Here is a 14,604-nt window from a genome sequence, read left to right on the forward strand (position 1 = left end):
TCTTAGATGTAGTGAAATAAATATTATGCACCTGTGGCCAAATGTTTATTTTGACTAGTTGGTGATTTTGATCCTAAGCCGAAGGTACGGGTCATAATCCAACTCGTCAAAATAAACATTTGGACATAGTTTCATATCATTTTTTTATGTGTCGATGCAAAGATAAACCCAAACTCCCTATCCAAGCTACTGAATAATGTTAGTCTTATCACACATAAAAAATTATAAAATCTAGAAATACATTTTTCAAGAAATGCTGGTCTAATACAAACTAAATACCAGAGAGAAGTGATTCGGGCTTTTGTCTGTTTCTTTTTTTTTGCTTAAGGACTCACATTTAATAAATGTCATTTATTCACTACGTCTTTTACTAATTATGTGCATTTTGTGTGGGAGACGAGTAACGTTCTCGAAAAAACGTACCGATTTAGTACCACCCTAGAGCACAAGATGATGATGAAATATTTGCTGGTTATTTTCTAATAAAAGATAAGAGATCATCCGTTTCTACTTGTAAATCAAGAAATTGAACCTATCTCACAAAACGTGTTGAGTACTGCACACATAAATAGCCGGATTCGTCTTTTTACGAAATTCAATACGAAAGTTTGTTTTTTTATCTGTTTTGAAACGTAAAGCTTCTGTGTTATCAATTATAATGTCTAAATTTCATAACGTATTATGACAGCATTAACGGCATCTTATAAAAAATCACCCTTAATTGCTCTTTTGTTTGTGTGTTTTTTTTTTCTTCCTCGCAGTAATCCCATTGAAATGTGCGTTTTATTCATTTCATCACATTGCATATACCGGGGAGGATTTTCCCCTAATTATATTTGAAATTTCTATACACAATGTTATTTCAATAAAATAAAAAATAAAGAGCAAACATGGAGAATCCGTTTACAGTGTATCCCATCCACTGCGCAATCCCTGTTCTGAAGGGGTAGTTTTCATATCGTCAAACAAAATTTATTTCGAAAAAGTGTCGGTGGTGGAAACATATAGAGCCGAACATCCTTTAAGGCGAACTAATAAGGGAAAATAGAAAAATACGAGAGCAGTCATTCAGCAATTTTTTCGGAGTGTGTGTGGCAACTAAATATTGAGTTTAGTTGCGCGTTTCAAGTCGAACGTGACGGTTATAACCGGGGCGACAAGCGTTTCGTGAGAAACTAGAATATTGTTTTGAAAAAGTACTGAAAAATTATTGCGGTTTAGATTGCCTAACTTTTGTTTTGATTTTTGTTTTCTGTTTCGATTTAAGTAAAGCGAATAATATTGCTCTGGAGATATAAATATATGGGTTGGTGGCGGTTTTGTTGCTGGCTGTTGGAAATTGAAAAGAATATTATTAATATGACATTTGCATGTGAAAACGGCGAACGGAAGTTTTTCCTAAAATTAGTTTCGTGCTAAGTGGCCAAAAAAAAAAGAAAATTGTGTGTATTTGAAGTGCTCTACTCGATTTATTTAAATTGTGTTTATAAAAGAGATGTATATGTTGTGGATATAAGAATGGATAAGAATTTATTTTTCAACTGGATTTGAACTCAACTCGATGAAAAATGTATGATACTTACGAAATTTCGCTATTTTTTTTTTTATTTTAACTTATAAATAAATATTCATTTACATGAGATTTTCGCAATGTTTTTCTATCTCTCTAAAAAAAATTGCTTTTGTAAATAAATTGTGCGAATTTTCTTTCTTTTTTCGTATTAAATGTACTTGAAGTGGAAAAATTGTGAGCGATGCCCTTTACCTAATTACTATGCAAAATCCAACGATTTATTTATTTATATCTGTTTTTATAATTAATCGCTTTATCAGCGAAGAAATTAATGTTGTTTTTCCGATGTTTTCTTTTCTGTATTTATTTAAAAATAAGTTGTTGTGCTCTCTCAACGCATTCCAAAAAAAAAAACATTTTTTTGATAAATTTTATTTTCAAATTGCTTTATACCAGTCGACGAATATATACAATGTATTTTTTCGCCTTTGCAGAGAAATTTCATTAATATTATCACCACTTTAGGACGATATAAATTGAGGGGGTTGCTGGCATAACGCCCGACACACCTGCCTAATAGGCTTTTTAGATTTTTGTCGCTGATACCAACACATGACTGAAAAAAATAATAATAACGAAAACAGAAGCCTGGAGTATAGCACTCGAATATTTATGTATGTATGTACTATCCATCCTTAACGTCCATAACCGGAAAACATCAACCGTGAATTGGATTACATGTTATAAAATGTTGTCAAAGAAGTATTATCCTCCTTATTCATAATAATTTATCTGTTGAAATAATGCTAAGGTGTATATTATTGCTATTATATGCCTTCCAACTACGAATATGAATGGGTAGCATGCCGTGTCCCATATGGCTCAATAAAATTGTTTCACATTTTTTTGTTGTTGTTGTTGTCGGTTGTTGTTCGTTGTTCTGATGAACATTAAGTCATAATACCAACACCCAGACGAAGCGTAATAAAAATATATGAACCTAATTCGTGGTTATGATGATACGGTGGAAAATCGCTACAGGTTTTTTTTTTATTTTTCGGGGATTTTATTTTCGGACACAAGAGGATTAAAGTCTCAAATCAATTTCGGTATGCCACAGAGCCATCACGTAAAAAATTGTTATACCAGAGGTATGACTATGCCGGAATTTGGTTTTAAATTTTGATTAATTTTTTTTTTCGGTCCTCTCCTACTCTCTCACAGTTCTAGCAAGTTTGTTTACGGCTTTTCATATTTATTAAAATGTGAATCAATTTATTTATTTTGGAAAGAATGTGTTTGAGGTGTAATAAAAGGTTTACGGTTCGCAATGAAATTTATTTTTTTATTTATTAAATGACAATCGGGTTTTTTTTGCGAGTCTTGTTTACTCGTTCTATGTTTAGGTATTTATTGATCGACAAATGCTGCAATGCGATGTGCTAAGGAATACAATTACACGTTAAGATATTTCAAAGATGAAACAGTCAGATCGATTTTTTTGTTAGACAAATTTAGTTGTTAGCTGAAGTACCATGAATTAGTTAGATATCAAGTTATTTTTATACAGACACCGATTTTCACTAGGGCGATGTAAAGTCTACAACATATAAGCACTCCTTCCAACCATAAGCTAATACATTTAAGCTGTAAGTATAGCTTATAGATAGATATTTCTTTTAAATTTTTCAAAAAATATTTTTTATTAATTAAGTCAGTCATCGCCACCATATTTACCACATTTTTAGGTAGAAATTTCTGAGGTATTTACACAAAATTAAAAAATATAAACTTACGAGAACCTACGAGAAGTCAGAACCTTAAAAGTAGCAAAGTTACACTGTAAAATTTAGATTTTTTTTTAAATTATTGGTGAAACTACGTGTCTGCTCAATTCTTTATACGTTTACAAATATTAGATAATATTTAAGATGTTACGTTCGATCTGCAGTTCTGGGCGCGCTTCACGAATCTATTAATAATTGAAAATTACCCTAACAGATAAGAAATATATCAAGTCTAGTACTTCTTTTAATCTAACAAATTGCATGTCATTGCTGCGAAATCTTTCACATCATTTCCCATAACATGCATTTCACTATAAAAGCTCGCATTATATATCTGTATATATAAAGGCTTGGCTTTTTGCCCATTTTTGGAATTTGTTATACCATTTTTTGGCAAAATTAAGAAAATTTTAACAAAATTTGGGTAATGTAAGCAAAGTTTGGCAAATTTTGTTAGCAAATTAAGAAAATTAATCGTGAACAGATTTCAACCATCGAAATAAATCCAACGAAAAATGCTCGAGCAATGTAAATGAAAAGCTTATTTTGCATCGATTTTTAATTAGAAAAATGTCTCAATCTAATTTTCGCATCTTCATTGCCATTAATAAATCAATTCTGGCAAAAATATTGTTTTTCTGCATTGACGAACATAACTCTGAAGCAACTATTTCACCAAGCAGCGAAATAAAAGGAAGCCACAGAACAAAAAGTTTAGTAAAAGAGCTCTTTGTACGTACTAATTTGCATACTTTGAAGTTTATGAAATTATAATTTGTACGTAAAAAAGGGAAACACGAAATTCTTTCAGCAGGTATATCAAAAACTGGGTATGACTTTCCAGTTAGATACGTAATGGCCATAATAGTGGAAGCCATTTGTGAATGTTCGTACTAAACGAAAAAAAAAACCGGAAGACATTAATTCAAAAAGTCAAAGTGAAATCTCCGTCATCGCTGTTTTTTAAAACTAACAGAGCTGCTCTTCGCCATGCAATTTGATAAATATCATACTCAAAATTAAGTTGGCTAAGAAAAAGTTCTTCGTTTCGTCATTATTTTAGTTCATGGAAATGGTTCCATTCGTAAAGGTATAAGAAATCGCTTAACCCCTTCTAAAATAAACTTTTAATATTTTTCCAGAAGATTTTTATTTACTCTGATAGAAGCTTTTGCTGCTCGTAAGACTCTATAACAATTTTTTCAGGTTTGGGATCTCATTTCTGTACACAAAAATGAAAGGTTCGCCCATACATAATGCTCAGAAATTGTACTATTACGAATCGTCTGAAACGGCCCATTGCACGGGACTAAAAAAGGGTGCGATTCACCTAACTAAACAAAGAAAGATTAGCCGTGCATTACAACAGCTTTGAGTGCTGTTAGTGGGATTTATAGTATTGAACAGTCACTTGAGAACTAAGCATAGTTTCAATTATATCAAGTTGCTAGACGACGGGGTGCATATTGCATATTAGTTCTTGTAATTTAATATTTGCAAAGGTTTCCTGGAAAAGATTCCACATCTAAATATAATTTTACATTTATTGGTGTGGTAAAATTCACTTAACTACCCAATAGTTAAGCGCTTTAAATAGTAATCAACATTCCCTCTTGGCTTTTTCGATTGCAATATCAGTATTTAACACAACACCCTATCTCGGCTATAAACGGCTGGTCATATGTTATCGATAATGATGCCAAAAATAAACGATTGGATCGCCAAAGTTAAGCTTATACAACAAAAACTATATAAGTAAAAGATTTGGTATAAAACACTGTGCTTCACTTGAAACAATCGAAGTAATAGATTTGATAATCATCAATGATAATTACGTGTTTCTACTCAATCAAACGTTATTACGGTGCTTGTTTTGTACACAGCTAGTGATCGATGGTTATAAAAATGTTTTCGTTACTGCCAGTAAATAGTGGTTTATACAAAATGTTCAATTTTGACTTTATTAATAAAACATCCAATCCAAAAATAGATGAATTTTCAAACAGAATTTTAATTTTAATCGACTGTTATAAAGTAATTAATTTTTAATTATATTATCGAGTGCAGATGCACTTGCACATAGTATAGATAGAAATTTTATAATATTTTGCTGTCGACTGGTGATGTTTGTCCACTTAACATAGTAACGCAACTTCCCATTAAATTGTTTTCTATTTCTCTTTTTTCCATGATCATCGTCATCGTCATCATTAAAATTGAAATGCCAATGTTTTAACTGGTTGAATAAAAATAATCGTAGATATGTAAGTACGGTTCTGTCGTGTGAAGTTAAACTCTCTATCGCATTATTTCTGTGCTTTGTAGAGCTTTCGAAAGTTTTGAGCTTCTTTTGGTTTCCAATAACAAAGTGAACTATTTCAATGGTATACAAAAAAAGCTTAAAGCTACCGAAAGCTCTGTAAAAGGAAAGAACACAAATTCAATATGGAGTTTTGGCACGGTAGAGTAGCGCGATCTAAACAATGCTTCTCTTTGATTACTAACAGTAGACCAAAAGTGTTGCATTGTTGCATTTTTGTTGTATTTCAGTACACAATTTTTTGAAATTTTTGTATTAAAACAACACGTCTCCTAAGGGTTAAATGGATTTTCATATATAACTTACGCAGTAGTGACGTTTTTAAAGATGATGATCCAACTATTGTACGATGTCCAGTTTATACACTTGAGATGCTCTATAGAGGGCGTGATTTTCATATGAAAAAAAGAGCATGAGCAAAGATCACGAGTTGTCATGTCTCTCAATTCTCCATATATTTTTGACGTATCGTGATCTTTGCTAAATTTTGTTGCCAGAAAGTGCCAATACCATTATAATATGCACAGCCGTGACACTTTAGATGCCTTTGTTTAATACAACGTTGTACGTAGCTCAGTGCAATTTGCTTTATTTGGCACACGATTCGTATTGTTACACTCGGTCTGCCTGATAAATCATTCTGCACTCGATTAATAAATAACTATTTCCGATCTAAATGTTCCCAGCAGGTTACGTTTTAAATTAAAACAAAATTTTGAACGAAAAGTTGACATAGAGTTTGTGTTTGTTGTTCGGTTTTAATTCAGCTACAGTGACGTGTACACCAAAAATGCACTCGACACTTGAATTAACAAAATTTGTGATACCAATCGATACGTTCCTTTTGGAAGCAAACTTCAACCTTTTATAATACGTTGTGTCGAGTAGAGCTTTTGGAGCAGTCTCAAACACGCTTTTCAATTTAGAATGTGGAAAATTTTCTTCAATCTTTCTCGTTTGATGCATTACACCCACTCGCACAGGTTTCTATCAAACACTGAATTGTTTATAAACCGAGACTAAACTAATTACAAATTCAATAATACATGTTGGCTCATAAAATATATCCATAGTTTTGTTTATTAGAAATTAATTTTACAGAAAGTATATCACTCCGAGGCTCCGAGGCTATTGCTTAAAATTATTTTGACACTTTAATTGTGTGGAATAACGATTTTGCTGGATTTTATTTCTCTCTCTCTCTCCACATATACAACCCATAATGAAAGCTCCAGTCTTTTATTTATGCTCAAACGTTTTTAAATTTCTGTGTGAGAAATGTTTCTGAACCCGAAACTGGGTACGAATTACGAATAAAACAGATTCACACTGTAGGCGCTTCTGATAAATTGGTAAAGAAATGTCGTCTATGTTTTCTTTTCTTTTTTTTTTTGTTTCACCAAATTAACTTAACAAAAGCTAGCCGTTTTCGCAAGCAAAATTCGCATTGTCAAAGCTTTCCCCATATACAAATGATTTGAAAATGGAAATTAGGTCAATAAATCAAACGGAATTAACATATAAAAAATGTAAACGAAGCACAAACAAATGAAGTACGAATTTCAACGGATAACTAAAGACAATTGTCCCACCGGTTTCTGAAAATTAAATTTCACAATTGTAGCCCAGCTACAGTTGCTGTTTATTTGGACAGCTTTAGGATCTTGTTTGGGGACATCACACAGTACGTACTTAAAAATGTTGCTTTTTTGTATTTGACTCTTTCTGTACACAAACATACACTTTCATCAATCCCGCCGCACCTATCTTGTACGTCCACTCCATTTTCAAATTTTATACGAAATTATTTTAAAAGCTTTGCACGAATGTACTTTTTCCTACTCTGAACAGCCCCAATGCAGCGACGCTGTTTGTACTACTATGCTAAATGTAATTGGGGGCTGTACATTAATTATACATAACACTAATTAAAAGGTAGTTTTGTAAACTTACAGGTTCTTTTGAGTTGTTTTTATGCGGTCTATTTCCGGGGGTTCAGCATGTATTCAAACTATTAAAAAAAATATCTCCATTTACGGGAGCATTTGAAATTTTGTAAGGATTAGCGTTTAAACCTATTTTTGAATTAAAGTACGGCTTTGCCTGATTTTTTTTGATTAAAAAAAGAACTGACTTCATCTACTGTGGCATCGTTTTGATAGTCAAATGAATGGTTTTTCTATCAAAGTTTCGATTTGTCGATGAATTTTGTAAGTTGTAAACTGGCGTATCCTTTATTTTACTTAAAAATTACATCGTTTCGCTTAATTAAGTATAACTACGCTACTTTCATTTATGAATGATCATCATTTTGATTTTCCATTTTAATTAATTTTCTCCCCTAATACGTTTCGTTCTATGTAATGATTTAGTAGTTTCCGAGGGCTTGATCACGTTCCGAAATTCAATTAGAATTCACAACACAAACTGCAAAGTAATTTTCTATATCTCTCTGCTTTTAAAAGTTTTCTTTGTCATCGGTTATATGTATTGATGAAGCACTTTACTCGCTGCATCTTAATTGCATTCATGATAGAAAAATATTGTGAAAATGATGTTTTAGCTTTTTGAAAGGATTGGATTGGATCGTAGGGCGTTTTATTTTGAACGTATCGTTTTTTTTAGTAAACAGATTGAGAATTAGAAAAACAGACAATTTCAACTCAATTTGAATACGCGTGTCGAGTGGATGTATATGTATATTAACGTGTATATAGTATTATAGTATGTGGAATAGATTGAAACGTTAAAAATATTAGAGGACGCCAGCTTTTTTGGACAAAAACGATAATGCCCCACAATAACAGTAATTCCCAACAATAATGCCCCGTCAAAAATGGCGACCATTGTGAATGCATTCACATGGACAAGTCAATTTTCTATTTATTTTTGATTTTTATTCTAAAAGTTCGTCCGGATCTATATTTTATCACAGCAATCCGTAGATCTAATTTGTAGCGAGCTAGCGACAATGAGCTGGAAAAAAACTATTCACTTTACAACGCGCTGTTCGACGACAATCATCATCCACTACACAACGAACACGTGCTTAACCTGCAAGCGGAACACATGATGTTTGTCGTCGTACAGCGCGTTGTAAAGTGAATAGATTTTTTCCAGCTCAAAGTCGCTAGCTCGCTACAGATTAGATCTACGGATTGCTGTGATAAAATATAGATCCGGACGAACTTTTAGCATAAAAATCAAAAATAAATAGAAAATTGACTGGTCCATGTGAATGCTTTCACAATGGTCGCCATTTTTGACGGGGCATTATTGTTGGGAATTACTGTTATTGTGGGGCATTATCGTTTTCGTCGAAAAATGCTAGCGTCCTCCATTAGTTCTTTAATTTATCATTCTGTAACAGACGAATTTTCACTGTATCGTGTATCACTGTATGACACAAGTAGCAGGAAATGTCAATATTTGCCTTACAATCGTGTAACAGAAAAATTTAAATAGAAAATCTAGCGAAATCTAGCGAATCTATATAAAACAAAAAATTTATAAATTCAAACTAAAACCTCCCTCACCAGAATATCAGTCTTTCTTAAAACTAATTAAAAATTTCAGGATCCTTGAAATAGACGTTATAGTGGTTTTGATTTTTCGGCGGCGGCGGCGGCTGGTTTTTTAGTGAAATTTTCAGCGGCGTTCGGTGCGGGCCGGCGCACACCTCCAGTATGTAGGAAAAACTGATTGTTCGAGTGAACTTTTTCCGATTTAAAAATCTTCGTTTTTCTTTATAGGTAGACTGAAAGCCGAGACTGTTGTAGAGAACGAAAACATTTTTTTTTTAATAATATCATTTGTATCTGTTAATATTTTCGGTTTCTTTGACCACAATTATAGTATGGTGTGGCATGACATATTTATCGTGTTACTTTAACAATACTGCATTATCATATTTGAAATTAAAATTTATCACTTTAAATGCAACAATATTTTAATGCAAATATTGACATTTCCCGCAACTCCCACAATTCTTTGTTGAACGGTAATATTAACTCAACACATAAATTCTCTCACTTAGGCTGAACACACACATTGACAATCAGTTTCCATTACTAAAGCGGTTCGTTGTTCATAAATTTATATTTGGTCTTTGGTCGAACCAAAACAAATTCAACAATCGAGTTTCGCGATAGAAATTTTCATAAACTTTAACAATTGCTATGTTGTTCTAAACAGTGCAAAATTGATTGAAACATGTTTTGCAAAGTTTCCTGAGTGTTCAGCATAAAGTTTTAAATTTCCTACAACTAACCTTAATGTCATTTGAGTCACCATTAAATATCGTTCAAAGATAATTTTGCTAATGGAACTTGATATTTAAAGTAATTAACTAAAATAAAAAAAAAACTATTTACTAAGGGCTGATTAGCCTGCTCTCACACGGAGTACTTTTTGTTGAGTTTAAACCATACTTAAATTACGAAATTACGAAATTACGCAAAAGCTAACGTCAATACCAATATGATATTTTACTACTAATGTAAGTTCATAATGCAGAACTTCAAATAGAGAAGCGATATGTCGTAACTGCAGAATTGTTGCTGTCAGACAAATTCGGTTATTTTTTGACGAAATCAATTCGCCAGTTTGTGCTCTATTCGCACCCGGAGCAAATAGTTACTTCGTGAAAACAATCAAAACGATAAAACTTAACAATTTCGAACAGAATAAATTTAAATGCAATTTTCGAAACTGTGAAGTTGTTTAACATTTAAAATTTAGTTTTGCATTGTGTTCCGAAACAGATTCGGAGCAACAACAACAAAAAACTTTTTTTTTTAACATTCACATTTATGTTGAAACAGATCCATATTTCAAGCACTACGCTAAAATTCAAATTTATTGAACATTTCCAAAATATTTATTATCATGAAATAACAAGAAATCAATCAATATGAAATTCTGTACCGTTATGCTTAGGTTAAATGTTAATTTACATCCATCGTTTTTCCGCAAAATTGTTTTCGTCTCCTTTACATTGTATCCAGCATTTCCCCCGATTTAAATTTTAAGAATGTTGGCCTCCACACACGGGTGTAGTACCACTTTACCATAAAAATTGTCGTAAAATACCATCGATTTTAGGCAATTGCCGAAGACAATTAAAAGTTACTATAACAGAAAATCGTTGTTGCCGAAAACTATAACATTACTCGTTTAGGGCATCTATTTCTTTAATTAAATTAATAAAAATTTGATATTATTTAAAAAAAAAACCTTGGAACGAGCCGAACAATTCGTATGATCTGGAATTTCCAATTGTATCACAGAAATCGGTTAAATTTGCATTTAAAATGTTTGTCGATTTATTTGACTGGATCTGCGTTGGGTAATCAAAATTCCAGATCATAAGAATTGTTCGGCTCGTTCCAAGTTTTTTTTTACAATAAGAATCAGATTTTAATTAAATTAATTGGAGAACTAGACGCAAATGCGACTTTAATTCGCCACCCACCGGTTCAAAAAATATTTCGGTACATGTTGTGGTATTGTCGGTAATGAGCTCATTCAGAAAATTAAAAAACGATTCGATGTTTTTGAACGACAGGGCTGGTACAAAAATCAAAAATGTTCTAAGCAGCGACAATAAAAATTGTTCTAAGTTACACCCCTGCGCCTCACACCAACCTAAATTCATTCTTCCCATTCGACATTTCGATGAAACCTAAACCTATTTTACGAATGTTTTTCTATAAATCTAAATCCGAAAGTGAAAAATGTTTTGTCGATTTTCACGTGAAAAGAAAATGAAAAGATTGTCGCTTTGCGAGTTAATATGAAAATCAATTTCGGGAAAATTTGCTTGAGCGCAAAAGTGAAATGGTGAAATGGTTGGTTAAATTTTTACCTACATATCCCTATTATGTCATGTTGGATATCAGGTAATTCACGTGCCTTGTGAAACACGTGGAAAAATTTTTCTTCGCGTCAAAATAAAATAATCGTCAATGAATCGTCAATGACTTTTTAAGTTCATTGGTTCGGTTATCCTTTAAATACATTGCCATTTGACTGTGTTTCAATCTTTTTCTTGTTATTTTTACTGTAACCGACTTCTTACTCATTCATTATGAAAACGTTTTTTCATTTTCGTTTTATTCATGTGACGCGTTTCTTGACTGTTCTCTTTTCTTATTTGAAAGTCGTGTGCGTAAACATACATTTTGGAAATGCCATAAAACGTGCGAGGCAGCAATAATTTATTAAGTGGGGTTTGTGATAAGATCTACTTCAAGGTTCTAGTGATAATTCTTTTTCTTTTTTTTTCCTGAGCTGGAGGAAATGCGATGTAATGTTTCTGAAAGTCTGAACGTATTTTGTTGCCCAAATTTCATTTAAATAATTCCTAACTGTTAAAGAAATTGAGGCAGTTGATGTTGTTATGTTGAAACGAAGGTATTAATGTAACGTGACGATTATTTTTACAGTGATACGGCGAATTATAGCACACATGAAATATTAAAAGTCTGATAAGTCTTCCTTATTCGGATGGAATATTTAACATTTATTTATCCAGAAAACTTGAAAATATACAGCAGATAAATGTCGGATAAATATTCATTCCGTGAGATGAAATTTACAATAAAAGAAATCAGGCACACACCATCAGTACATACATATTCTCCCAGAATTTCGCCCCAACCTTCTATCATAATCTACAACAACAACGCCATTATTGCCATCCTATTTTAATTGAGAAAGCAAGTCTAGATTGTAAATGGCTGGTGATATATTTATCTACAACAAAGAAAATATGACCTGAGAGCAGGACAACGGTTTCTTCTAATATATAGCAAAACGTATTTTAAATCCAATGAAGTAGTAGATTTGTATCAACCTGCGTTGTAAATATTTACAACAAAGAAGTAACAGATTGGATAACTACTAACGATATGTTTGCCGTACGTGTATATTTTGAGTGTGCGGTCACACAGTACATAAATCTTTTGAACGGATTTGAACATATCGACATCGACGATTACTAACAGTTCAACAATCTTTGACAGAAGGATTTACCATCATTTCAAATCTAGCATTTATTATCAATGTATGACAACATAGTCACAGTGAAAAAGAAAAACCTTTAGTTTACGGTTAAAGTTAGAAAAAAATACCTTGAAATGGCAATATGTCAAATTGACTCAACAGTAAACATAAGTTGTAAATAAAAGAGTCGCAGCTATATTGCAACCATGAATGAGTCGACTCGACAATGTTTCTAAAATTACTGTGTGATGCGAATGGTGTGAATATGAGATGCAAACTTATTTACAGCATGCAATTTAAATGTATAGTTATGCAGGTGAAGCATAAGAGTTGCTAATGAATGCGATGCAAATTAATGCACGAAAATAATGAAGTAGTCGTTTTTTATCTAAAACATTGAGGCTCAAATTGGGTTTTAATTGCAGAAAAGGTCACTTCCGTGTATAAATGGACAGTTGTTTTGCCGTATTTGTGGTTCTGTTGAAGAGAGAATTTAAAATGTGGTTGCAACCCTTTTTATGCTTTTATTCTTAAACATATCTTGTATCTCTTTCGCATGCGTGACATACTTTGCGAACGATCCCTTAGTGAAACCACCCAACCTTGATTCCTATTTTCGATTAATATTTACTATTACGGCTGTACATGCCCTTCATTTATTGTGTTTAGTCTCACCTAGTTTTAACTTCTTCTTCCACTCTATTTTACATTCGGTGAATTCGGTGTGACTAACTTGGCGTCTCTAACTTGTATTTCATCGATATCACCGTCTATGATTGGACATTCTGCACACCTCCACTAAGATTGACACAAAACAAATTGGAAGGTGTAAGGGAAGTACATACGTTGATAACAATGTCCAACTTACGGTGCCTATCGAAAAGTCATAGTTGAAATTTTGCAGCGACCTCAGCCGCGAATCTAAGGTTGACTTGGAGCTTGAGCTTCAAAATGGCATCATGGACAAAACGATTTAGGAGTATGTAAACCTGATCGAACAGCAAAAACTACTGACAGCATTAAGTGTCTAACAGATTGGATCATAGCACTGAGCCCGTGTGCAGATGCTATGATTAGATTATTACCTGTTTTACCTGTTTATTAGAAAGACGCACAGTGGTTTAGAGGGCTTTTATGTATCATAAATGCCATCAAGTTCTTGACATTTGCAATTAAATTTTCATGAAAACTGTTCGATTTTTCAATTAGTTGTAATTTCCTCGAAAACCTCTTGTTTAAGCAAAATGAAACTATTTTCGAGTGGGAGGCTGTCGCGCCCGAACCGATTTTCGCGGGCCAGTGATTTTGATTTCATTCGTTTCACGTATCGGTGCGTTTCAATATAATCTATCTATTTAAACATTTACCTGAACCCTTCCGACAAATGGACCTTGTTATGGCTGAAGCAGAAGAACAGTGGTGTCGAAAGTTTGGTTCCTTACCTGAGGATAATGTTCGAATCTACCAACATTCATGGGAGATTTTCGAAATTGAGCAGAAGGTCATAACAATACAGAATTCGTTACATACAAAAGAAGACAAAGCCCGATTCTTGGCCAATTCATGTCCTGAAACCGGTGCCTGGCTGCAAGCTCTCCCATCCCCACAGCTTGGGTCCCACTTGAGTAACGACGAATTTCGTGTCGCAACATCTCTTCGACTCGGTGCAGCAATCGTTCAACCTCACAGGTGTGTATGCGGCTCAAAAGTCGACAAATTCGGTCGACATGGTCTGTCATGTGCAAAAGCTGCAGGAACAAGACCAAAGCATGAATCCGTTAATGACATAATCCAGCGATCGCTGAAATCGGCAGAAGTACCTTGCGTTCGTGAACCACCAGGTTGTTCACGACCTGATGGAAAGAAACCAGATGGTCTTACATTGGTCCCTTGGGCCAAAGGAAAGTCCTTACTTTGGGATTACACTTGTGCTGACACCTTTGCAAAATCCTATGTCGATAGAACGTCACGTGATCGTG

At 33.2% G+C, this 14,604-nt stretch overlaps 1 protein-coding gene and 1 long non-coding RNA gene across 2 annotated transcripts in view; one reads left to right on the forward strand and one right to left on the reverse strand.

Annotated features, from left to right (window-relative positions):
* The window catches only part of LOC119069306, a 481,283-nt gene extending 473,044 nt beyond the window's left edge, over positions 1–8,239 (reverse strand). The window contains exon 1 of the long non-coding RNA XR_005086305.1: positions 8,230–8,239. This is a non-coding gene — a long non-coding RNA (uncharacterized LOC119069306). The remainder of the gene's footprint in view (positions 1–8,229) is intronic.
* LOC119069177 overlaps positions 1,134–14,604 on the forward strand; it is a 329,111-nt gene continuing 315,640 nt past the window's right edge. Inside the window, exon 1 of the mRNA XM_037173104.1 lies at positions 1,134–1,570. The gene's annotated coding sequence lies outside the window, so the exon portion shown is untranslated. The remainder of the gene's footprint in view (positions 1,571–14,604) is intronic.

The sequence above is a fragment of the Bradysia coprophila genome, assembly GCF_014529535.1.
Source record: "Bradysia coprophila strain Holo2 chromosome X unlocalized genomic scaffold, BU_Bcop_v1 contig_26, whole genome shotgun sequence".
Taxonomy (NCBI): domain Eukaryota; kingdom Metazoa; phylum Arthropoda; class Insecta; order Diptera; family Sciaridae; genus Bradysia; species Bradysia coprophila.